The sequence below is a fragment of the Prionailurus viverrinus genome, chromosome B1 (assembly GCF_022837055.1).
Source record: "Prionailurus viverrinus isolate Anna chromosome B1, UM_Priviv_1.0, whole genome shotgun sequence".
NCBI lineage: Eukaryota > Metazoa > Chordata > Mammalia > Carnivora > Felidae > Prionailurus > Prionailurus viverrinus.
Window position 1 is genome coordinate 171,927,225 of NC_062564.1, and position 24,650 is coordinate 171,951,874.

A 24,650-nucleotide genomic window follows, 5' to 3' on the forward strand; every position below is an offset into this window, starting at 1 on the left:
GCCATGCTTTCCTAAAATAATTTTCCTCCTCAGTGTGTGATAAAGATAAAAATGAGGTCAATTTTTTTTTTTTTTTTTTAGCAAGGCATAGCAACCCTGTTGAGAAACTCAACTGCCTCCTGCATAAACATTTCATTCCATGAACATTAAGTGCCTACTGTGTACCATGTGTACCCTCAGCCGTCACGGAAAGTTAAGGTGTGCCTTGCCACAGTAGGAGCATATAGAGAGCACAGAGGATTGAGTGGTTGGTTTTACAGGAATAGAAGTCACAAAGAAAAATGCTTTCTGATCTGAGTCTTGAAATGTAAATCAGTGAACATGAGTTATGAGTATTGCTAGACTCTAGAGAGAGCACAGAAATGCTCTCTTCCTTCAAGGATCCCACGCTTGATTTAAGGCCATGGGGACAGTGTTTAAAGCTGTAACTAACAATAGGAAGCACCTAGGTATTAGGGTAGAGCTAGAAGACCTCTGAATGTCAGTGTTACAATTCTGTGACCTTGGACACATGGTCTCAACTGAACACCCATTTCTTCTGTAAAGTTGGGATAAAATAATATAAATTATTCCACAGACTTACAGTGATTTTTAAATGAGATAACATAACAGACCACTTACCTACAGTGTGTGTAGAATTGACACTGTATGACAAAGCAATTAAAAAAGCGCCAAGTGAGTGCAGGAGATAGAAATATTGAGGAAGAACAGAGGAAAGAGAGGCCGTTTCTGCCTGAAATATGAGACTGTGGCCAACGTGGCCTCAAGGGTGTGAATGAGGAAGAGTGGGTTTGAAGGATGGGCCATGGGAACCAAAGTGAAAGACGAAGCTGCAATTTGGAGACTGGCTCGACTGAGAAAAGGGGTCATAGAAACAAGGGATCAAGTTTGGTGGGGAGAATTCTGTTTCAAACCCATTAAACTGGAGGCGGCTGCTGAGAGCTATGGTTCTGGAATGCATGTTTGCTTCCCTGGACTGTTGCTCAGACACACCGTGTTCTGGGCTTGACCAGGGCTGGGATGACATCAGGTGCTCGGCCTTTCCTGCTTAGGGTGTTTGGTCAGTAAGCTTGTAGAAGGACTCTTTCTGGCTCAGTGGAAATGGCCACGCCCACAGAGGGTATCTCACCAGGATAGGAAACAAGGCACAATTTTTAAACCTTGAGACTTTCGTGTTCTTCAAAGTGAGTGGAGGAGAACTGAACTTCTCTGTGGCTAATTTTTACCCTTTGTCATCCTCTTCCTTGAGTTTCTTTTTTTTTTTTTTTTCAATCTTCTTGCTCCCAACTAATGACCATTAGTTAATTGCTACAGAAGAGAAATGAATTGGAAAAAGTTTTTTTGAAAGACTAAATGCTGTAACACCAGTGGACTGTATTCCTGTCTGTGTCATTTTCCTTTCAGCCATGAACTCCTTTATGATCTCTCGTTGTACAGAATACAGATAGCCTACAAGTGATCATGGTTACTGGTTTTTATGCCTGCCATATAAAATGGTAACATTTTGCCAAATTTGCTTTATCTCTGTCTTTGTGTCTGTCTATACATGCACGCACACACACACACACGCACACACACACTTTAAGTAATTTTTGCTGAGCAATAAATAAATAAGTAAATAAATAAGTTTTGCTGAACCATTGAGTTAGTTGTAGAGATCATGATCTTTTAGTTCTAAATACTTTAATAGGTACCTACCAAGCATAAGAATAGTCTTCCACATAACCCATTATACCATTATCACCAAGAAATATTATCTGATACATAGATAATATACGAGTACTTATTATTTAACTTTCCCCAGTTATTTCAATAAATAATGTCATTTATAACTATTCCTTTCCTCATCCAAGATTCATCAACAATCATTCATTGAATTTTATATCTTTAGTTTCCTTTCATCTAGAGCAGTCACCCTGTTTTTGTTTGTTTTTACCATTCATGGCACTGGTATCTTGGGAGATTTCAAGACAGTTGTCTTTTGGAACGTACCACAATCTGGATTTGATTGTTACTGTGTGACTAGATACAGATTAAGCATTTTGACAGAAATATGATGTAGTGATTATCATTTGACAAACAATGACATTCAGTTGTCCTATAATTGATTATGCCAGCCATCACTTGGGTAAAGTGGTCTGCCAGAATTCTCTATTATAAAGACACCTTTTCCCATACTTAAATGATAAGTAATCTGTGGGTTGATACTCAGAGGCTGTGAGTATCCTGACCCACAAAACCCTTGCCCTAATGGTTTTAGCATCCATTAATGATCCTTGACTGAATCAATTACTGCCTGGGTAGTTGCAAAGTGGGATTTTCTGTTTCTGCTGTTTCTTTGGCGTTTTATTAGCTGGCATTCTTTGTAAAGAAGAGCTTCCTGCTATCCCTTATTTCATGAATTTCTATGAATTTATGGTTCCTTTTTTTATTCAGTGTGTTCTAACTCATCCATATCATTCTTTTTTGTTGTCATTGTTGTTCAAACAATTTGAACCCTTTGTTCAAAACATTTGGCCCTTTGAGACAGCTCCTGTGTCCTTTTGTCAGGCCTGTGTTAATATTTGAGCATCTCCTTGGTTTCTTGCATAGTAAGATGTTTTAGGCAATTTTTCTACTTTCCTTGCCCCAGGGCTGGTCCCAGCTATTTCTGGAATGAACTAAGGTATTTAGAAGTGAAGATTTGGGTGCTCACGCTTTCTTTAAAAATGGATATTTTCTAGACAGAGTTAAACGTCAACAATCATTTGTTTAAGCTCTCCCATCCTCCAGCTTCTGCTAAAATATTCCCATGGAGCCACGGGTTGTTAACAAGTTGGAAGGAAAGAACCAGTTGAGAGGAGGAGGCCATCGAAAGTGAAGGTCTTTGGGCTTTGGACCAGAGGTGACACAGTGAGGCAAACAAGGAAGTGAGAATGTGCCAAAGACCAATTTAAATTACATTGGAATTCTGCCCAGGGAGTGACTAGAGAGCCCCAGGATATAATCCCTGCTTGTTTTCCAGGTAGACTCTGAAAATTGGTTGCCCTTTTTTAATATCCGATAATGCCAAGGGAGTGTGTTCCCCTGAGCTATACATGTGCTCATTCTTAGAGCGATTTAACAAATAGAGTTTCCATCCTGAGAGTTCCTAAGTGCTCTATATTTTCAGGGTCAGTGTGTGGTATGTGTGGATGGATGTATTTCAGCACGTCCTTTAAAAATGAAAATTTATCCTTTTCATTTTGAATCCTCACAACTGAATATAATATCTGACCTTCTGATTATAATATTCAGCTGCAAAAAATAATACCTGGTTGCAAATTGTTGAAGGTGCATATGTGCAGCATTTTAGGCAGCGACTTGTGAGAACTCAGAAGCCAAGAATTTCCGGTACTTTTCAAAGTAATCAGCATGCATTTGATAAAGTGATAGAGCCTCTGAGGGGTATCTTGAATTGACTGATTTTTTGGAACTCATAGTCCTCTGTGATCTCTTTTTATACATAATAGCAAAATGAAAATGTTCTTTTGCCTTTTCTATTCTTAAAAACAAAACATGAAGCCAGTAGCATTTGTTTCCGTTTGATAGGGAACCTATGAAAATGCTTAAAAATACAAAAGCAAATTTGAAACATAAGGGTTTTGTTTTTGTTTGGTTTTCATCAAAGTCTGCGTGTTTGGAAGTGAAAAAACAAAACAAAAATACAGAGACTACTACATGTATACTTTGTCCAGCAGGAATATGGTTATTATTCAAATGGGTACACTGAATACGACAGGTGCTTTGTTATTTTATGAAACAGAACCACACCCACACATCTACAACCACTGACTTTTCATTCTCCCTACGTTCTTGACAATGGAGCATCCTATTAAAGCAATTGCTCTAAATAGTGACTGGGTGGACAGTACACCAGGAAGGTTAAACTGAAAATGAAAAGGAACACATTATTTAAATGTGCTGCTAGCCAGGCATAGGTGAGTAAACTCAGGTGTGTTGTGGCCAGATTGTACCAAATTGTCCTCTGACCCCTGAGTACCCTCACCATTCAGTTGTTTTGTGATGTCAGTGTATGAGATCAAACTCAGTGCACTCAGGACTAAGGAGTCACCTTTTTTTTTTTTTAATGTTTATTCATTTTTTGGTAGAGACAGAGTGTGAGCAGGGGAGGGGCAGAGAGTGAGGGAGACACAGAATCTGAAGCAGGCTCCAGGCTCTGAGCTGTCAGCACAGAGCCCAACACAGGGCTCGAACTCACAGACCGTGAGATCATGACCTGAGCTGAAGTCGGACACTTAACCGACTGAGCCACCCAGGCGCCCCACCATTTTTGGCAAATGGACAGTTTTCAAAGTCAAGTTTCATTGTTATTGGGAAGATTTTAATATAGCTGAGTCCTTTTGGAAGTCATGAAGATTAATCTCTCTCTCTTCTTACTTTCTATTTAAAACTCGCCCAAGTGGAGCATTTATTCCTACGCCCAAATCCATTGCCCCTTGTATTTCTTTAATCTTGATCTTGTTTGAAAGGAGCTTTATCCAGAACACAATTTCTTCATTCAGAATGAAATTTCTTTCAGACATTAAGATAGCTTGTATACAATTACATAATTAAAAATCTCCTTTCATCTGGATTTTACTAATCCATAACAGTTTTAGCCAGTAAAAGCAAATTATATTTTGGCCTCTGTAATAGATTTATATACTTTGAACGTCCCTGTTGGGACTGTGTGTGCCTTGAATTGTGAGATAGAAAATACTTTCAAGGGTACAGTCATGAGACTGGATCTGTTAATGCTTGTGAAGGAAGCTTCTGGTGTCTGTGTTCTTGGGCTGGCCTTATTGGCTAGATTCACATGTGAACTTACAGTGGTAATAAAAAGAGGTTTTTCCCATCAAATGCCTTAGTTCTATTTTTTTTAACTTTTTTTTTTAAGAAAAAATTTTTAAGTTTATTTAGGAAGAGAGAGTATGCACATGTACGGAGGGTGGGTTACGGGGGGAGGGCAGAGAGAGAGGGAATCCTAAGCAGGCTCTGCACTGTCCGAGCAAAGCCCAATGCAGGGATGGAACTCAGGAATCGTAAGACCATGACCTCAAGAGTCGGATACTTAACCAGTTGAGCCACCCAGGTGCCCCCTTCGTTCTGTTTTTATATAGTATCTTGTTATTTGTGACTGTAAAAGTAGATGTGGTTATTGTGAAAAATTTGAGTACCACAAGAAAATGCAAAGAAACTAAAAAGTATTCTGTCCTAATATTATTATCTTTAATTAGCAGCTATACAGATGTTGACTTTTTTCCCTTCTTTTTTTCTAGCTTATAGATACTTTTAGACAAAATTGGGGCTGTATTGAACATATTGTTTTATAGTCTGCATTTCCAATGAACACTGCTTAAAAACATTTTCCCATTTTATTAAATGTTTTACAGATTTAGAAAAAAACCTGTTTACCCTTTGTTGGGTATTTATATTTTTATAGTTCCTTAAAATAATATTACTTGTCATAGAAAAACTTACTTGTACATACACATACATTTTTTGTATATCTTGGAGTTTTTTAAGGATAAATTCAGAGTCTTTTTTCAATTTATTGGTTTCAAGGAATGAAAACTAATTCAGTTCAGTTTCTCATTTCCAGTAATTACAGGTAAGCCCTCTTGCCTGCAAGGATCTATCTTTATAACTCTATCATCTTGATCTGTCCTAAATGGTGTGGTAGGACCTTATTTATCTAACACCATTAGGGAACTTCTCATAAAGTTTTCATTTACCTTAAACTAAGTGTCTATGCTTGAAAATTATAAACATTATAAATGAGAATCTTTTTAAAATTGTATTACATATATTGCTGTCCTCTTTAACATAATGAAAAAAATATGAAAATCACCATTTACCCCCTCTGGTTCAAATCACAAGCATCTTTATAAACATCAGTTATGGTGTCCTGAGTTCTGCTAAAACAAGATACAGGTGTTTCTTAAAACCACCATGTTATGCAAAAGCCTACAGTAAAACACACTGCACTTCTGGGAAAAATCGGGTCAGGGACACAACACTCAAAAACCTCTATCAGTGACACATTAAAAAAATAAGATAGGAACTGAATAAGAATTATAGCACAACTTTACACATGTTAGGTGGCTAAGAAATAAATAAATAGTATAGTCAATTATGACACTTTACCTTGACAAAATCCTGATGTTTTCTTGCAGACTGAGGCCTTGGCACGGTTGCAGGTTGTGAGTTACTTGAAATGGTGGAAGGAGGGTTACCTCAAATTGGAAGGGAAGTTGGGGCAACATGTGTGGATGGCTGTGGCTCGTAACACACGGGTGGAAACTGGGATCGCTCGTTGATGTTAGAGGCATGGGCTTTGTGCATTCTGTGTATCTTTTTGCAACTGTGTTCTGCATGGATGCAATCTTACGCTATTACCTAGGGTTTCCTGCAATGAAATCATGCATAAACAAATGTGACATTTGAGTTATGCTCAAATTGTTCCTTAACATAGCCATCTTGGAATAAACACAAATGTTATAGCAGAACTGAGTGTACTGAGTAGTGACACAGTGATGTCTAGGGGATATTCCTCTCGTCTCTATCACTAATAGAGTTAATACACGTAAAATGCTTACGAGAAGAATCTGGCATACGAGTGAACACTGTATAAGTGTTGGCAGTAACAATGGTAGTAATAATAATAATAAAAGATGCCTATTGATGTTTGTGGGATTCTGTCTGCTTTTCAGTTATGACTGTCTACTGTAGCAGTGCTTCCTTGCTCCGTCTAATTGACCTATTTCTCAATCTCTCGTGGCTTTTAAATGAGTTTATCGTGCTTAGAATTACATCTAGCATAAGGCCTAGATAATGGGAGAACCTGGAGAGAGGAGTGCTGACTTTCAGTTATGGTTTCCCCGCGGCATCTGTTTTACCTACCCAGACGTTTGAATCTTATGAGTTATTACCAATGTATTCACTTGTGAGATTGTTGGGAAGTAACTTATCTTTCAAATGAGGATATGACCGTACAGAATTTTTGGATTTTCTGTTTGATGAGAAAAAAGTTCACACAACTCACTTTCTCATTCCCACCTGCAAAAGCAAAGTGTGCTTAAATGATTCCATGAGAAGGATGTTTACAAGTTGTTGACGATTTTCTGTAGGTTGTTGCTGTTCTTTTCTATTCACAGCCACTTCTGTGCTTGTGAGATGAGCTCATCTTTGGAAGGTGGAGCAGGGCAAGTGTGATTTCGGAAGACCTTCCCTCCCAAGTCACAGTATAATTAGAAGCCCAGATCCTCCCTCAGTTATTTTTTTATGACTCCCCGAGAAGGACATTTTTACCATGAATGATTGCCAAGAATACTTGCTGGATCCTCCTTTAGTGTCCTTAATAGGATGACAGATCAAAATACCATCTTGATTTAGGCCTTGTTAGTATTGTTCTGAAAGAAAAGTAGCTAACACAGCTTATCATTTAGATATTCCAGTGAAATCTGTATTGTAATTATGCAGAGAGACTCTGAATAGCAATATGTATCTTGATTCTTAATTTCTAATCTGACTTTGAATTTTAACTTTTTGTCTCTGCGCAATTTTTAGATATTTGGGCTGCTTGACCTCATTGCGTGATTGCTATGAATTAACAAGACTTTGTGGGAAAAGGGAACTTGCCTTTTGAGCTTTGTACCAAAGACCTGGGAAAAAAGTAAGTAATTTTCTAACTTGCTGTTTTAAAAAAATTCTTGCTATATGCCTCTCAGGAAGTTAACTGTGGGTCTGTGGCTTTTCAACTTTCTTTCTTGGCTTTGTAAGTTTTATATGCTCTTGCAGATTTGAAACATGGAAAGGGTCTCAAGAGACCTTTGGGAAAAAAAAAAAAACTTCCAAGAGATTAGGATGACTTTCTGCATTTTGCCAAATCTTTTGGGTTTCATAAACTGAGTCCTCAAGGTTGCAATAAACCTTTTATCAGATGTGCAGTAGACAAATTAAACTTTAAAGGTAAAGCTTTAGAATACTGTGTGCCAGAAAAGTGAGTCCTGTTTTCTGAGCTTCAAGTGTTTTAGACTTTTAGATAGGCTCTTTGGTTCAGAGTTTTTAGAATAAGAATGAAATCCATTTGGTTCTTTTCTTGTCTAGAAAGGAAAACAAAATGCGTAATCACTTGTTCAAGACTTGGTCTCGGTAGAATTGACGTGCCTATCAGTTTTATTGTTTTCTAGCTTTCTGGAGGTACTCTAAGATATTCTAATTGAGACACTGTGTGAATGGTTTTGCTCTCTTTTAGACAAAATTGCTTGGGGCTCTAAAGTTCTGTTTTATTCCCTGATCTTTTTGAACAAGTAAAATGGGCCTTGAAGATAATAAAGTCAATCTGCTTTATTGTAGAATTTGTGTGGAAGTATGAATGGCCCATAAGACTGTAAGCAAAACAAAGCACATGCATGTACACACACACACACACACACACACACACACACACACACACACACACATCCTTTTTCCGGCATGTTCCAGAAACCATATCAACAATAGGAACCATTTGTCCATTTAAGTACTAGGTAGTGTCCTAAACTTTGTACGCCTTGTGTCTTATGGCTCCTCTGCATTTCTGACAGTACACATGAGCTAGTTAAAATGTGTCTAAAAAAAAGGCAGAAAAGACCTCTCCTTTAGAAGTTCCATTAGAAGTATTAATTATTGTTATATTGTATGCATTATAAATTTACTTGTGATTAAACTGTGTATTATTATATAATAATTATAAGGTAAGGGTAATTATGAAGCCTTTTTGGGGTTAAATAAGGTATTTGTACTGAAAAACTATTACGCACATGCACAGCACACACGCACCATGCATGTAACTTGCAAGAGCTGTCAGTATAAATTCACTGAAAGGAAGGACTTTGAGAATTTTCTCCAAAAACATTTTTTAATGTTACAGTGAAATATTGGCTGTAGTGAAATACTGTTGTCCGTGGCACTTAAAAAAATGATAGCACTTTATTTATTTGAAAAAAAATGTTTATTCATTTTATTAATTAAAAGGGGAGCCAGTGAAATGATAAAGCCAATTTAAGGAGCGTTTGAGCAACAGAGGCTTATATGACCCATTGTGAAGGCTTTTAAAAAGAATCTTAGAATAAGATGACTGGGTTAGATGCACAATTGGCTAATGTTTTATAGGGATATTAACTAACCTTTGGGGTTTTCTTTTCTATGGAACAGAGATCATTTGTATTGTATCGGTAATAGACAAGAATCATCTGTGTTGTTATCAGCTTTCAGTAAATTAACATCTGCCTTTCCAAAATTGTAAAATATCCGAACCAATAGTAAATAGGAAGTCCAACAAAGGTACAGAGTCCTAGTGAATGAGTTAATCCTTGAACACACCTGCTGCTATACTGCACTAGCCCTGAAAACACATCCGATAATGCCTTTTGTCTATTTCTAAGTTTTTGGACAACGTGTGGGTAAATATTCACGTTTTGGGGGAATTATTCTTTAAAAAAAGTTTGTTTTATGTTTATTTTTTGAGAGAATGCGAACGAGGGAGGGGCAGAGAGAGAGGGAGACACAGAATAGGAAGTAGGCTCCGGGCTCTGAGCTGTCCGCACAGAGCCCATTGTGGGGCTCCAACTCACACGCTGCAAGACCATGACCTGAGCCAAAGTTGGACACTCAACCGACTGAGACACCCAGGCTCCCCTTGGGGGGGTTTATTTTTCATAGAAGTGTATATTATTACTAGCTAGTAATAATAATAGCAATTGCTAACCTTTACTGAGCACCAGCTGTGTCAGGCACATGCATTTTCTCATGGGCTTCATTTTGGTTGAATTTAATATTCACATATTAACCTTAACATCAAGGAAATCCTATGTGGTATACTTATTATTCCATCTTGGAAGGTATTTGAAAGAGGATTATGTTGGAAGTCACCAGCCTGTCCACAGAAGTGAAATGGAAAGGGCAAAAGATTAGTTCTCTGGGCTTCAGGATCCAGGTATTTGATGTTTAGATTGGAAATATAATTTACCCCCAGAAAGTAAGCTACTTAAACCACCTTTCAAATAATTTATCATCTCTTTAGAATCTAACATAGTCTCTGGTGAGGTATTTTCCTTCTATTATACCACAATATTCCCTTTGTGCCATTGCTGTAAAAGGTGTATTTCCATTTTGTAGAGGCAAGGCATCTGTAGGACTTCTGATTCACACCAATACGCTAAAGATAGCCCGTGTTACCAGAGGGACCATGGCAAAAAGATCCCTGCTTATTAAACTGATGTCATAGGTGAATATTTCGATGCACAGAAGGCCATTCGTAATTGACCTTTAGGTTAAAAAAAAGAAAAGAAAAAAGAAAAGAAGAAGGTTATAACGCATAAGTATGCTGTACGTAAATCCAGGCCTGAAGAACTACTCACATGGAGGTCAAGGTTAAGGGAGAGGCAGAGCAAGGGAGAAGGAAGGCAGTCTTTTCTGACAGTGACAAAAGTCATAGGAGAATGTTTCTGACGGTACTTTGAAAACTGTAAGGTGTCCTTAAATGTATCAGCGGGGGGGAGGCAAGCACAGTTTTGGGGCAAAATCTAGAACCTGGATTAACCTCCACACTTCTTTTCAGCATCTCTGTGGCCTCTACTTTTATTTTTTCTTTCTTGCATTTGTGATTAGAAAAGCATTTGATTTAGTTATTTCAGGTAGATTTCTGTTAACTCCAGTCTATCATGTTTATAAAGTATGGATGCACTTTTTGAAAAATTAGCCATGGGTTATTTTAAAAGAAGTAAAAAAAAAAAAAAAAAGCTTCTAGTTTACTGTTCTATTTGACGCACATTATGTTTATTTTTATGCCAGTACTGAAAGAGGATTCTGTTCTTCAAATTGTTTGGTGTCCTGTCTTTTCCACCTACCAACAAGTAATGAATTCCCATGCTAATAAATATTTATCTACAATGTCCTTTTTAGTGAAAGTACAACAATGGGATCTTAGCTTTTTGTTTGATTGGAGGCCATCCTGGCTTTCAGTTACAAAGGAGTATAAATATGTGAAATATGATAGTGTAGGTTTTTCATCTGCAAACAGAAAGACTAGGATTCACCTTCTGTAATCTCTGCAGCGTTTACTGTAACCAGACACGTTCTGGATAGGAGGCTCATGGGAGTAAATACGTGCTCAAAACTGGAAGTGTCACTGTCTGACAGGTACTGTGTATAACGTGTTGTGTCTTTGGTTCCTTTGTTATATGACAAGAGTGCAGGTGACATATTCCTCCCACTCTGCTGTCTTCATCAATATTTCTGTGCCTAAGGAAGGTTTCTACCTGCATATTTCTCCCTCCCAAGAAACTCTAGATATCTCAGATGAGGTGGCGATGGGTACAAAAGGAGCATTTCATAGACTGTAGACTAGGATTTATTGGGGTAGATTGCAATCCAAAATAATTGGAGACACAATGTTTCATAGACCTTTGCATGCTTTCTCAGTTGTAAGTTCATATATTAAATCAACATTTCTTGAGCAACTACTATGTGCCAGCCACTGTACTAGGAGCTCATTATTCAGAGATGAATGAGTTATACCCTTGCTTTCAAGGAATGTAATCTGCGTTTCGAATTCAGATTCAAATAAACATTTATTCAGCCTGTACCATGTGACAAGCAGTGGGGTGGAACTTAGATGAGGTGTTTGATTACTAAAATTCAGTAATGATATTTATTGACCCATTCCCTCCAAAATAAGTCTGTAAATAGAAACTTCTAATCTTTAAGTTTTTTTCTCCTATTATATTTTCTTGAACTTTTAGTATCTGCTACTACTTGTTAGGTTAAATAAACAAATTGGAAAAAAAAGGGTAAACAAATAAGAAGCATTTAGTTGATAAACTCTGAGCAATGATTTTAAAAACATATACTTTTTTTATATTTGAAAACCTGTAGACATATAATGTGGTCTTAATTTTTCCTACTAGAGAAGATCTTAGCTCACATGATACAATTAAGTGTATTGAGATTTTATGCATTCTGCCCTGAGAGTGGCTCTACTGTCTGAACCAGTGTGGAAGACATAACATTAAGGCATTTGATTTTCACAGTAATTCTTGGGGTAGGAATTATTGAAATTCAGGTGGGCAGGGCAGGGCGGGGTGGGGGAAGTAACTTGTCCACTTCACTCAGCTAACAAATGTTTGAGGTAGGATTCTAACTCTGGCCCATCCAATTCAAAGCCCGTGTAGTATCCTCCTGACTCCCACGAACTGGTGGAGAATGTACACTCACAAATGCCTTGGGTGCACTGAGAGAGGAACAATCGGGAAATGTCTTTATTGCATGCAAGAGCTGGCAGTGGAATAAGTCTTGCCGGCTGAGTTAGAAGATAGGGAGGAAGGGGAGGAGTCGTTGGAGCTAGTTGTAGGAAAAGCACATGCCAAAGTGCAGACGAATGGAAGCTCATGGCGTGTTCAGAGAGCAGCAAGAACGCCACCGCGGCTGGGGTATGGGACGTGGTGGAGAGCACAGTTGGCTCTGAAATTGAAGAGACTTGGTACCAGAGGAGGGCCACATGGGTACCACGCTGGAGACTTGGGGTTTCTAAGCAATATATAGCCATAAAAATTTTATTTATTTATTTTTAAAATATAATTTATTGTCAAATGGGCTAACATACAGTGTGTAATATGTGCTCTTGTTCTCTGTATTTAAGAGTCTCTTACGGTTTGCCTCCCTCCCTCTCTCCTTGTAACTATTTTTTCCCCTTCCCTTCCCCCAGGGTCTTCTCATAAACATTTTAAAGTAGAAGAAATTTCATAAGTAGGTGGGACTTTTACAAAAGATCACTTGGGTGGCAGCGAGGCATATACACCGAAAAAGAGAAGACTGGAGACCCAGGGTTGCCATGTGAGGTCGTGCAGATTGTTTACTGCATAAGGGCAACGTGTGTGCGGTGGGTGGTGGGGACTGATAATCATCCGCCACGTTACTTACTCAACTGTGTGCTCTTGGGTCTGGGACTGCTTAGAGAAGGCACCTTTTAAAATTTGCATAATAAAGTTCTCTACTTGCTTTTTAATTGCTTATCAAATAATAGGAGAGATTAGGCAAAGAAATAACCATGTACCCTAAAGCCTAGGAGTCTGGAGGTAGACATGGTGGTCTTTTTACTAACTGTATGACATTGGGCACATTCCCCATTCTCAAGTTCTATCCCCTCATCTTTATTTATTTATTAAAATTTTTTTTAATGTTTATTTATTTTTGAAAGAGACAGAGACAGAGACAGAATGTGAGTGGGTTAGGGGCAGAGAGAGAGAAGCACAGAATCTGAAGCAGGCTCCAGGCTCCAAGCTGTCAGCACAGAGCCCAACGTGGGGCTCGAACCCATGAGCTGTGAGATCATGACCTTGCTGAAGTCAGACGCTCAACCGACTGAGCCACCCAGGCACCCCTATCCCCCTCATCTTTAAAGGAGAGTTGATAATAGGATCTGGCAGGGCTTTGGACAGACCAGGTAAGGGACATTGGTAAGAGAAAGAACCGGACACAGAAGATGGAGAAATAGTGGGTCAGAGACTGGAACCCATTGCTAGCAGTTAACCCCGAGGGTGTGGTGGGACATGTAGTAAGGGTTTCTTAGGTTTTATTTTCCTTAATCCTTTAACAATTCTTTTTTTTTTTTTTTAAGATTTCTTAAAAGATTTATTTATTTATTTAGAGAGCAAGCAAGGGAGGGGCAGAGAGAGGGAGAGAGAGAGAATCCCAAGCAGGCTCCACACTATAAGCCCAGAGCCAGATGTGGAGCTCGAACCCACAAATGGTGAGCTCATGACCTGAGCTGAAATCAAGAGTTGGACACTTAACCAACTGAGCTACCCAAGCCCCCCCCCCCCCCCCCCCCCCGCCATATCACTTCAAAGAGGGAGATGCTATTATCCTATTATTTAAAGATTTTGAAACTGAGGCTCAGGGAGGTTAAATAACTTGTCTAATTCCACACAGCTAGAGAGTGGTATAGATAAGACTCAAACCCGGGTCTCTGTGAGTCTCATGTTTATGCTCTTAATGACTGTGCTGTGCTTAGAAGTGATCTTTTCTGTATGTTGAACTCCCTTAATACCCTGCCTGAGTCCCTCTGATAACATATTCTGATTTTATCCTTTTGAATTGGGTCATAGTTATTTACATACTATTGTGTTTAATTTACTAGATGGGAAGATTCTGAGGACTGGGTTCCAGTCTCATTCACTTTTTGTCTTTGTCTTTCATAACTCTTTGCTTAATAAAGTATACGTTGATACGATGAATAGCCTCTTACGGTTTTTCCGTCTCCTAAAATTCAATAATTTTTTTATTATACATGTAAAGCTTCAGTTGCAGTTATGGTTAAGTAGAATGTACAAAGGAGTCATTGGATTTTAATTTGACGTCTAGATTGATTGCTAAAGTTTCAGGCAATTCCTAATTGCCATTTTTCTCTGAGAAATAATTTGTGACTTGCCATCAAACACTGAGGCCAAGACTAAAATGTACTTACGGCGAGTCCGTTTTGGAAGCTTAAATCTGTGCCTGCTGCTTCACTGCCGGGGCAGGTATAACCACTCAAATGTCTTAAATGATATTTATGAGTCCATAAAAAATGTTACACTGTCATTCATGCAGGTAGGGACCTCAGTTTGCAAAAACTCATGAAACCCTTGTGCTGATAGTCACTCTTGTTTGGTCCTGGACTGACTCAGATTTAGACAATAAATAGAAGTGTTTTCCTAGTTCAGAGCAGATGAGCAGAGGCCCCGGAGTCAGACTACCTATGTTCGCATCCTGTTTTCTTGGTTTCTGAACTCCATGGTTCTTGGCGAGCAAGTGTCTATAAATGAAGATGGCTAAGAAACAAGGCTGTGGTAATTGGTTCATGTGCCTGGTTCACTGGGAATTTAGTGGGGAAAAAAAATGTACATTTGGATGAGAGCCACTTTTGCTCAGATACTCTTTAAAGGCCAAAATTGTGAGCTTATGGGCTGGAATTTGACATTTCAGTGTTACAGCCCATGTGTAGCCCAGGATGACCCTTTGCTGTTTTTAAACCAGAGTTCACGTTCTTGTAACTACTACATTTGCTTTTGTGAACTCTAAGGAGGGATTTTAGGCTTTGCTTCATGCTCTGTATGCCCTAGGAGAGTAGGAAATGAATGCTTTTTAAAAAAAAGAAAATGTTGGGGCGCCTGGGTGGCGCAGTCGGTTAAGCGTCCGACTTCAGCCAGGTCACGATATCGCGGTCCGTGAGTTCGAGCCCCGCGTCAGGCTCTGGGCTGATGGCTCGGAGCCTGGAGCCTGTTTCCGATTCTGTGTCTCCCTCTCTCTCTGCCCCTCCCCCGTTCATGCTCTGTCTCTCTCTATCCCAAAAATTTAAAAAAAAAAAAAAAAGAAAATGTTATTTGAGATCAGCATTGCCTCGGGACTTTGAAAAACTCTGGAGTTTCTTTCATCTTCCAGGAGAGTAGCATAAGTGAGCTGGGAAAAAGGAAACCAAACCCCAGGGAAGTTTCATAGCTCGCTTCCGCCACCGTTACTGGAAAAGAGGAAGGAAAGGTCTGTAAATAGCTCTCATGGCCTCAGTAGGCTAGAAGTTCAGGTGTGCTGGAAATAGAGCACAAGGGACCTTCTTGTTCCCAGCGGCCACTGTTGAGCCTGAGGGGAAGTGAAATAGCGGCAGAACGGGTCTCAAAACATTGCCGTGCAGCAAAAACAAGCGTGTGCCTGTCTGTCACAGAGTTGTTTTTCTTCCATAAATTCGAAGTTGCACAAAGACTCGTGATGTTATTCTCCTTTGAGGTTTTATATTTGAGATCACTGGAAAAGCAAGCAAGTTGGATAAAAATACCCTTCAGATCCAATCTTGTTCTTGTGGTTTTTGACTGCTTTGTTTTGCACTTTAAAATAAGGGCAGGGGCGCCTGGTGGCTCAGTCGGTTAAGCGTCCAACTTTGGCTCAGGTCATGATCTCACGGCTCGTGAGTTCGAGCCCCATGCCGGGCTGTGTTCTGACAGCTCAGCCTGGAGCCTGCTTCGGATTCTGTGTCTCACTTTCTCTCTGTCCCTCCCCTGCTCGTTCTCCAACCCCCCCCCCCCCCGCCTCAAATAAATAAACATTAAAAAAAAAAAAAAAGAGTAGGGTTGCCTGGATGGCTCAGTCAGTTAAGTGACCGACTCTTGATTTCAGCTCAGGTCATGATCTCACAGTTCATGAGTTCAAGCCCCACATTGGGCTCTGTGCTGATGGTATGGAGCCTGCTGGGGAATCTCTCTCTCTTTCCCTTTCTCTCTGCCCCTTCAGAGCTCTCTCTCTCACACTCAAAATAAATAAGTAAACTTAAAAAAAAAAAAAAAAGAGTAAGGGCACCCTTCGCCTGGACATTCTTGACCAGGAGAAGCAAGAGTTATCAATAAATGCTGAATTTAAAAACCGTTTCCTGGGTTACCTTCCCCCAGTGTATGACTCCTGCAATAGAGCTTCAGCCTGCCATAAGCTAGTAAGCCCTTAATACTTGGATACTTTGGTAGGGAAAATAAAGTTGGATCATATACCTTTCCCTTTTACTTGTGAACTAATTGTTGTTTTCCTGCATTTAAAAGCAGATGTTAAACTCCTCCTTTGATGTTCAACAGCAGACAGACTTCAGTTGTGTGTTTTGGCTCTTGATGCGTATCTGTTGTTTGAATGAAGCTCAGCTTCAGCAAATTAGATTTTGATGGTTACATTTTGATCTGGAGCCACAGAATGGAATGGCAATGTATGCTTTCATTCAATACGCATTTCTTGGGTTCTGGCTGGACCCTTTATGTAACTCATTTTTCAAATCTCACAGATTCCACAAAGAACTTGCAAACTGGATGGTGCTATCTCTATTTAATAGATAAGAAAAATAAGGTATCTAGAATGATTAGTATTATTTTAGACATAAGAAAAATAAAGCATAGAGAATGATTAGAAACCTTGCTCAGTGGCTGGGAATCTGATCTGGGGATTTGGGTTGATCTCAAAGCTGTTACTCTAATGGGGCTGCCATTTAAGAGGAGATAATCAATGGAGCAAAAATGGTAAGGAGTTGGAATCAGGAAAAAAGTAGTTAACCACGAGCCCCGCATTCCTTCATTTACTCCATAGATATTTATCGAGTGCCTGTTTTGTGCCGGAAACTCTACAAGTTGCTGGAAAGTCACTGGCAGGCAAGACATCATGAGTCCATCACCAGTTTTATGGCGGAAATAGGGATGCAAGTGTGTCTTGGGTGAGGGAGCTTTTGTAAATTTTTTAAGATGTAGACATTTTGACACCTAACGAAAATAGTTTGTTATTCTTTTACATCGGTGCATGTACTAAATTATCTACAAATGAACAGGGAGGTGGCTTTGGTAGACTACTTTGGAATTCTGCTCCCCGCTTGAGCTGCTTAGGATATGCAGAAACAGAGGTTGGGGTGAAACTGTATTGAGTTTTAAACAAAGTGTTGCAAACAAAAATTTGGACAGTTACCTGGCAAGGACTGTATCTAATTCAGCTTTGAATTCATTTCATGTAGGAGGTCCTTAGCACAATACCTCATATGTAGCAAGTACCCAGTAACTCTGGTTGATTGGCTCAGGGATGGAAAATAAAATAGGGAGAAGAGGGGACAGGAGTCTCTGAGGAAGGGGCATAAGTTAAGGTAATATCAAGGAGGAGTGTGATGGCAATAAAATAAACCAAGAAATAAGCAAGGAGAGCACATGGCATGTGACAGACTTAAGCCACATATACAAACTGTTTTAATCAAGGTGGGAGGAGCTATGCTTAGGGAATCTGGAAATGCCATTGGGTTTGGGTGCTTGAGAAAGACTTCTCTTGATCTTACTTGGTGCTCTGACCTTCTTTTCACATAAGCCCTCTATGCCCCTTTCCTGCCATGGTCTTGATTTCAGTTTTTAAGACTTTAGGTTTTTAAGTATGGTGTTTGGTTCTTTAGCAAGTTGGGTGGCCATATGTGTCCGTTTGCTGGGACTGTCGTGAATCTGCCTGTTTCCTGTTGTTGTTTCGATAATGCCCCCTTCACTGTCATGTGTCCTGGTTTGGATGGGAAATTAAACAGCCACCCAACTGAGGGACTTTGGTGACATTCTGTGTCTTTAAACAGAAATCTTACAGCCTTGGGGTGCCTGGGTGGCTCACTCACTTGAGTGTCTGACTCTTGATCTCGGTCAGGTTCTTATGGTTAATGAGTTCAAGTCCCACCTTAGGCTCTGTGCTGACAGTGCAGAGCCTGCTGGGGATTCATTCTCTCCCTCCCTGTCTCTGCCTCTCCTCTGCTTACATGCACTCTCACTCCCAAAATAAATAAATAAACCTTAAAAAAAAATTCTCTCTTAAAAAGGGAAATCTTACAGCCTTCAGACTACTTTGATGAATTCAACTAATGTAGATGTAGTACCAGTAAAATTACATGTTAGATTAGTGTCTGATCTCTTATAATAAGTAGAAAGACTGATGAGTGGTAACTGAAGAGAATCAGATGTTGAGCAAAATAACCTGATTTTGACAAAATGAACTTTCTTTCCAACTAATGGCTGGTGTAGCCATATGAGAAAGGGCATTTAAAGGTTATTACGATGATGGGTCGTGTTTAGGGAATCTGGCCTCATTCGAGAAAATCTTGTCATCATCGCTAGTTTTGATTTAGCATCTCACTGTTTCCACAGCAGTGGTAATTTCATTCAGATGCATTTTCATTTGTTCTCTAAGTAGAAAGTAAAAGAAATCATTTCTTAGAACAGAGGATTTGTCAGAGGTTTAAAGAAATGGCTGGAGGGAAAATAGTAAAATTCATATTTTTCCCCTTAAATTTACTGTTAAATTGTGTCTTTTGTTGAAAATGGTGGTAATATTTTAATCAAATGAGACATTTACGTAGGGACTCCCAAGGCTTTAATAGAATGTATTTTGAGGTTTTTCTCTTGATAAATAGGATTAAATTGGTTTTATAGTTCATATACTTGGCTCTGAAGAAACAGACTAACATGTTGCCATACAGATATATGTAAAAGCTTGAGGTACTCAGGTAATTCTTGACGATGATTGTGGTATGAGAGTTTGGTGGAGGATTAAAATCATGTTATGGCCAGCCTCTTTTCCCTATTAGTATTTTATGAGACGGTGGTACATTTGCCTTCAAGTCCCATAGTTTCTTGTTCCCTGCAACGTTATCTTTTGTAGGAGGGTAACTTTCCAGAGTAGAGGGATTGTATCTCTAGAATTCTAAAACTCAGTTGTTTTGGAACTAAATTCTGACTCTGCCACTGGCTATCTGTGGGTGAACTCTTTGAGCCTCAATTTTCTAGCCTATAAAATGGGACTAATGATTATTGCTTAGGGTTTATTAATAGGATGTTTATTCATTCCTGCATCTGGGGCAAACTGTAAGCATCTAACACAAAAATAGTTTTCTTCCAGGCTGAGGAATCAATAGCAGATACTGAGGTTGGAGACACAGGTGTTATTGTTGGAAGGGTGAGACTCAAACTAGTTAACACCCAGTGTCTGGCCGGTCAGAGTGGATGCTGACCGTAAACATTCTGGATGGTCATTAGAGTTCTCAGCCATTGAATTATTAGTATGTGTGGTTGGTACTGAGAAACCCGTGTTTAATCTGTGATGATTTGCAAGGAAACGCATTGTGTCTCCTAGTTACAAATTAATGCCCCCTCTTCTGAGCTCCCCTGATCAAGAAAGGACATCATCTTCATTTGACTGGTGAGCCTAGCGTTCATGCCTCGGATTCCTGTCTTAAAGCTTCCTGTGTTCTTTGAGGGCCTTGCTGATCATTGCTGCCAGCACTGTGCTAGCTCTGCCTTCCTGTTTTCCGCTCCACCCCTAGTCTGGAAACGTGCCTTTAATTACCTACCTACAGCAGACAAAAGTTGAATTTATGACTTTTTTTTAATGTCTATTTTTGAGAGAGACACACACACGCGCGCACACACACACAGAGTGCGAGTAGGGGAGGGGCAGAGAGAGAGGGAGACGCAGAATCCGAAGCAGGCTCCAGGCTCTGAGCTGTCAGCACAGTGCCTGACGTGGGGCTCCAACTCACGAACCGTGAGATCGTGACCTGAGCCAAAGTCAGATGCGTAACCGACTGAGCCACCCAGGCGCCCCTGAATTTACGACTTTTAACAAAACCCAGAGAGTCCCATGAAATTGGCTACCAGATATGGCAGGCCTAAATACAGCCTCACCAGGCCTTCTACAAGGCTATCTGTCTGTAGAGACCACCACTTCTCATTCCCAGAAAGGACTGTCAGCACATCTGAATGTAGCGTCCGGGCATCAAGAGATTGAGGCCTTAGAAGAGGGAGGGTTTCCGTTTTCCTTCTGTCAAGTCTTTCTGTGCTCATTCCCATTTCTTATCTCAGGCTCTGCCTTTTCCCAGGATAATTGATGTTGGGAAGTCTCCCTTGCATAGGGCAGACCTAACCCCTTTCCCTAGGGATGGGCTGGTGACATCCAGCTATCAAAAAGTCCAGTATCATTTGGAAGCTTCCATATAATCCTAGGAGGTTCCTTTCCTGGAGTTGGGGTGAGGTGGTTTACGTATACTGATGCAGTTAAGAGTCATCAAGAAATTGTTTTGTGATTACCTCACATGTTTTAGAATGTGAGACATTGACATTGTTAAAAAGACCAGAGATAACGAGTGTTGGTAGGGATGTGTGGAGAAAAGGGGTCCTTGTGCACTGTTGGTGGAAATGTAAATTAATGTACATTAATTTACAATGTAATTAATAGTGGTGTAGTCACTATGGAAAACAGTATGGAGGTTCCTTTAAAAATTAAAAATAGAACTATTAAAAATAGAACTATTAAGCAGCTCCATTTGTGGGTATGTATTTGAAAGAAATGAAATCACTATCTAGAAGAGATACCTGCACCCCCATGCTCATTGATTGTACTATTTACAATAGCCAAGACATAGAAGTATTCTAAGTGTCTATTAGTGACTGAGTGGATAAAGAAACCATGGTGTGTATGCGATGGAATATTACCCAGCCATAAGAAAAGAAGGAAATTCTGCCATTTACAACAGTGGACCTTGATGGCCAAGTAAGTCAGGGAGAGAAAGACAAATACCATATGATATTACTTATATATGGAATCCAGAAAAACACCTCCAAACTTATAGAAACAGAGATACGGTGGTTGCCTGAGGTTGCCGTAGGTTAGGGAGGTGGGGGAAATGGGTGAAGGTAATCAAAAGGTACCAACTTTCAATTACAAGATAAGTAAGTTCTAGGGGTGTAGTGTACAGTTTGGTGACTATACTTAACAATACTTGTTGTCTGTTTGAAAGTTGGTAAGAGAATAGATCTTAAAAGTTCTCACCACAAGGAAAAAATTTGTGACTGTGTGGTGGCTGGATTTGTAACTTACTGTGGTGACCATTTTTTGATACATACATATATCAAACCATTATGTTGTATACCTTGGACTAGGACAATGTGATATGTCAATACTGTCTCAATAAAACTGGGAAACAATTGTTTTGCATAGAAACCTTTTCTGCCAACAGGCTAAGGTGGTTCTTCAGGAATTTCATTAGGGAAGATGGGGAAACCCTGGCAATCTGGGTTCTAGTCTTGGTTTTGCCACCTGCTAGTTATTATATGATTTTGAGGTACATATAGGGAGCTCTTCCTTGGGTACTCATTTTCTTATCCATAAAATGGTTTTCATGTGTACTGTGATTTTAAACTGTCAACCTGAAATTCTGTTAATCTATAATAACTCCTAAAAGTACACAGTGCAAATATTTGAATGGATTCAGCCTGTCAGTATCTGATGATAGTGGTTACCATTCTTAACACCGCTCTGGTTTGTGACTGTGGCTGTTTTGTGGAGATCCAGGCATCTGTTGCTAGAGAAGGCTGTTCCTCCCATCACTTGATATTATACTATCCTGTTGGTATGTTTTTCAAGTGCAATGACAGACTTCTTTTCTGATAGGACGACGTACCAAGTCTCCTCTGTGATCGCCTCATGTGAAAAGTCATGAATTTGGTCCATTGTCAGCCTGAATATTGGTGATGATGCCACTCTGTTTTGTTTTATTTTTTTTTTCATTTTAAAACAAGTACTTTATTGTTTTCAAAATTTTTATTCAAATTCCAGTTATTTAACAAACAGTGTAATATTAGTTTCAAGTGTAGAATTTAGTGATTCATCACTTACATACAACACCCAGTGCTCATCACAAGAAGTGCCCTCCTTTATAGCCATCACCTATTTAACCCATTCCTCCCACCTTCCCTCTAGTAACCTGATGCCACTCTATTTTAATACAATTTTTTTTTAATGTTTCTTTAGTATTGAGAGACAGAGAGAGACAGAGCGTGAGCAGGGGAGGAGCAGAGAGAGGCTGAGACACAGAATCTGAAGCAGGCTCCAGGCTCTGAGCTGTCAGCACAGAGCCCAATGCAGGGCTTGAACTCACAAACCACGAGATCATGACCTGAACCAAAGTCGGATGCTTAACTGACTGAGCCACCAGGTGCCCCGATGCCATTCTAAGTGTTGGATCCTCTCTGGATCTGAATAGTAGCTTCCAATGTGTGATGTTCAAAATATTACTTCATAGTTTAATTTTAAGTGTTTGTTGGTAACTTGTAGTGATTCACCCTTTAAGTTTATTACAAGAGAGAATATGTACAGATTTTTCTATTTCTGCAAAAGTGTCATTGGAGTTTTGATAAGGATTGCATTGAATCTGTATTACTTTGGGTAGTAGTGATATCTTGACAGTTTTAAATCTTCTAATCTATGAACACAGGATGTCCTATTTATTTGACTCTAATTTCTTTCAGACTACATTTTGTAGTTCTCAGTGTTTACATCTTTTGCCTTGGTTAAGTTTATTTCTAAATACTTTATTCCTTTTGATGCTATTATAAATAGAATTGTCTTAATTTCCATTTTGGATTGCCCACTGTTAGTGTATAGAAATACAAATGATGTTTGTGTGTTGATTTTATACCTTGCGACTTTGCTGAATTCATTTATTCGTTTGAACTGTTTTTTTGTAGAATCTTTAGGCTATTCTGCATCTGTGATGGGTTTTCATGTCATCTGCAAGTGGAGATATTTTTATTGATTTCTTTACAATGGATGCTTTTTATTTCTTTTTCTTGCCTAATTGCTCTGGTTAGGACTGAGAATACTATGTTGAACAGAAGTGGCAAAAGTGGGCATCCTTGTGATCCTAAAGGAAAATCTTTCAGCTTTCCACCATTAAAACGTTTTTTATTTGTGTTGGATTTTAATTTTCCTCTGTTGTAGGCCTTCATATTTGTCATTTTTAATAGCTCCATAATCTACTGAGTGGTTGACCATCATAGAACAGCACTTTACCTACTTACTGAAAATTCAGAATGTTCTTTTTCCTATAATGAATAATGCTTCAATGAATACCTCTAACATACTTTTTGATTTTTAATTTTTCACCATTTCCTTAATGAAATGTAACTTTGTAGAAGCCTCCTGAACTATTTTGTGGTCAAGAATCAGTCTGACTTCAGCTCAGGTCATGATCTCACAGTTTATGGGTTCGAGCCCTGCATTGGACTCTGTGCTGACAGCTCAGAGCCTGGAGCTTGCTTCGGATTCTGTGCCTCCCTCTTTCTCTCCCTCTCTCCTGCCCATGCTCTTTCTCTCAAAAATAAATAAACGTTTATAAAAATTTTTTAAAAAAAGAAGAACCAATCTTTGTATTCAGATAAATTACCAAATAAACAGCTACTCTTATAACATCATTCATTCATTCATTCATTCAGCATCAACAATGTAATGGATTATCATGTATTCAGTAGTTGCCAAGACTAAGCATTAAAAGTTCAATAGGACACCTCTCTGACCTGTAATATCTCATAGTCTAGTGGGAGACTCAGACTGGTCAAAAATAAATACTGCAGTATGATGAGCGATGTTGGCAAGATGTGGTAAATTACCTTAGTTGCATGAAATTGGTTTTGACAGCATTGTTGATTAGTATTCTTTATGACATAAGAGGTGTGGACATATTCATGTCGCATAAAATTTTTAAAAATAAAGTGTATAATAGACTTAATAATCTGACAGAATATGACCCCATCTGACTTATCCAACTTCTTTTCCTTAAAGTCTAAATCTTTCCAGGAGGTCTCTGACCCAGTGTTTGTTCATAGTTCCATGTGTCCTGTTGCATGAATATGCTAAGCTCCCGGTGGCCAGTGACTGTGTCACATGCCTCACTTCTGTTCCACACCTATTACAGACTGCTGTGTTTGTAGTAAGTGTGGAAGGATTGGTGGCTCATCTGACGTGCTTTCAGTTACTTTTTTCCACCATTTTATACTTTCCATAGAACTTCATTAGCTGTCAGTTTACATTCTGTGATATTGGTGAAGTCAGTGCTATTTTAATTACATCTTGCCATATTTGTTTAGTAAAAACAAATTCAGGTTAAGAAAATATTTGTGAGATTATATAATCCAATGGAGAATCTTAGAGTAAAAATATAAACATATAATGGATGGAACTAGAACCTACACAAAACAAAATAAAACCCCTCTTCGTAAATTTCTGGATGATCTCTG

General features: G+C 39.1%; 1 protein-coding gene across 14 annotated transcripts in view; it reads left to right on the plus strand.

Moving 5' to 3' along the window:
• Window positions 1-24,650, plus strand: part of APBB2 (amyloid beta precursor protein binding family B member 2) — a 397,886-nt gene that overhangs the window by 110,357 nt on the left and 262,879 nt on the right. For 10 of the 14 annotated variants that reach the window (XR_007151499.1, XM_047855461.1, XM_047855457.1 and 7 more), the window contains exon 3: window positions 7,591-7,696. The gene's annotated coding sequence lies outside the window, so the exon portion shown is untranslated. Of the gene's footprint in view, window positions 1-7,590; window positions 7,701-11,120; window positions 11,206-24,650 lie in introns of all 14 variants that reach the window. The other 4 variants (XM_047855465.1, XM_047855464.1, XM_047855458.1 and 1 more) reach the window with 2 other exon arrangements.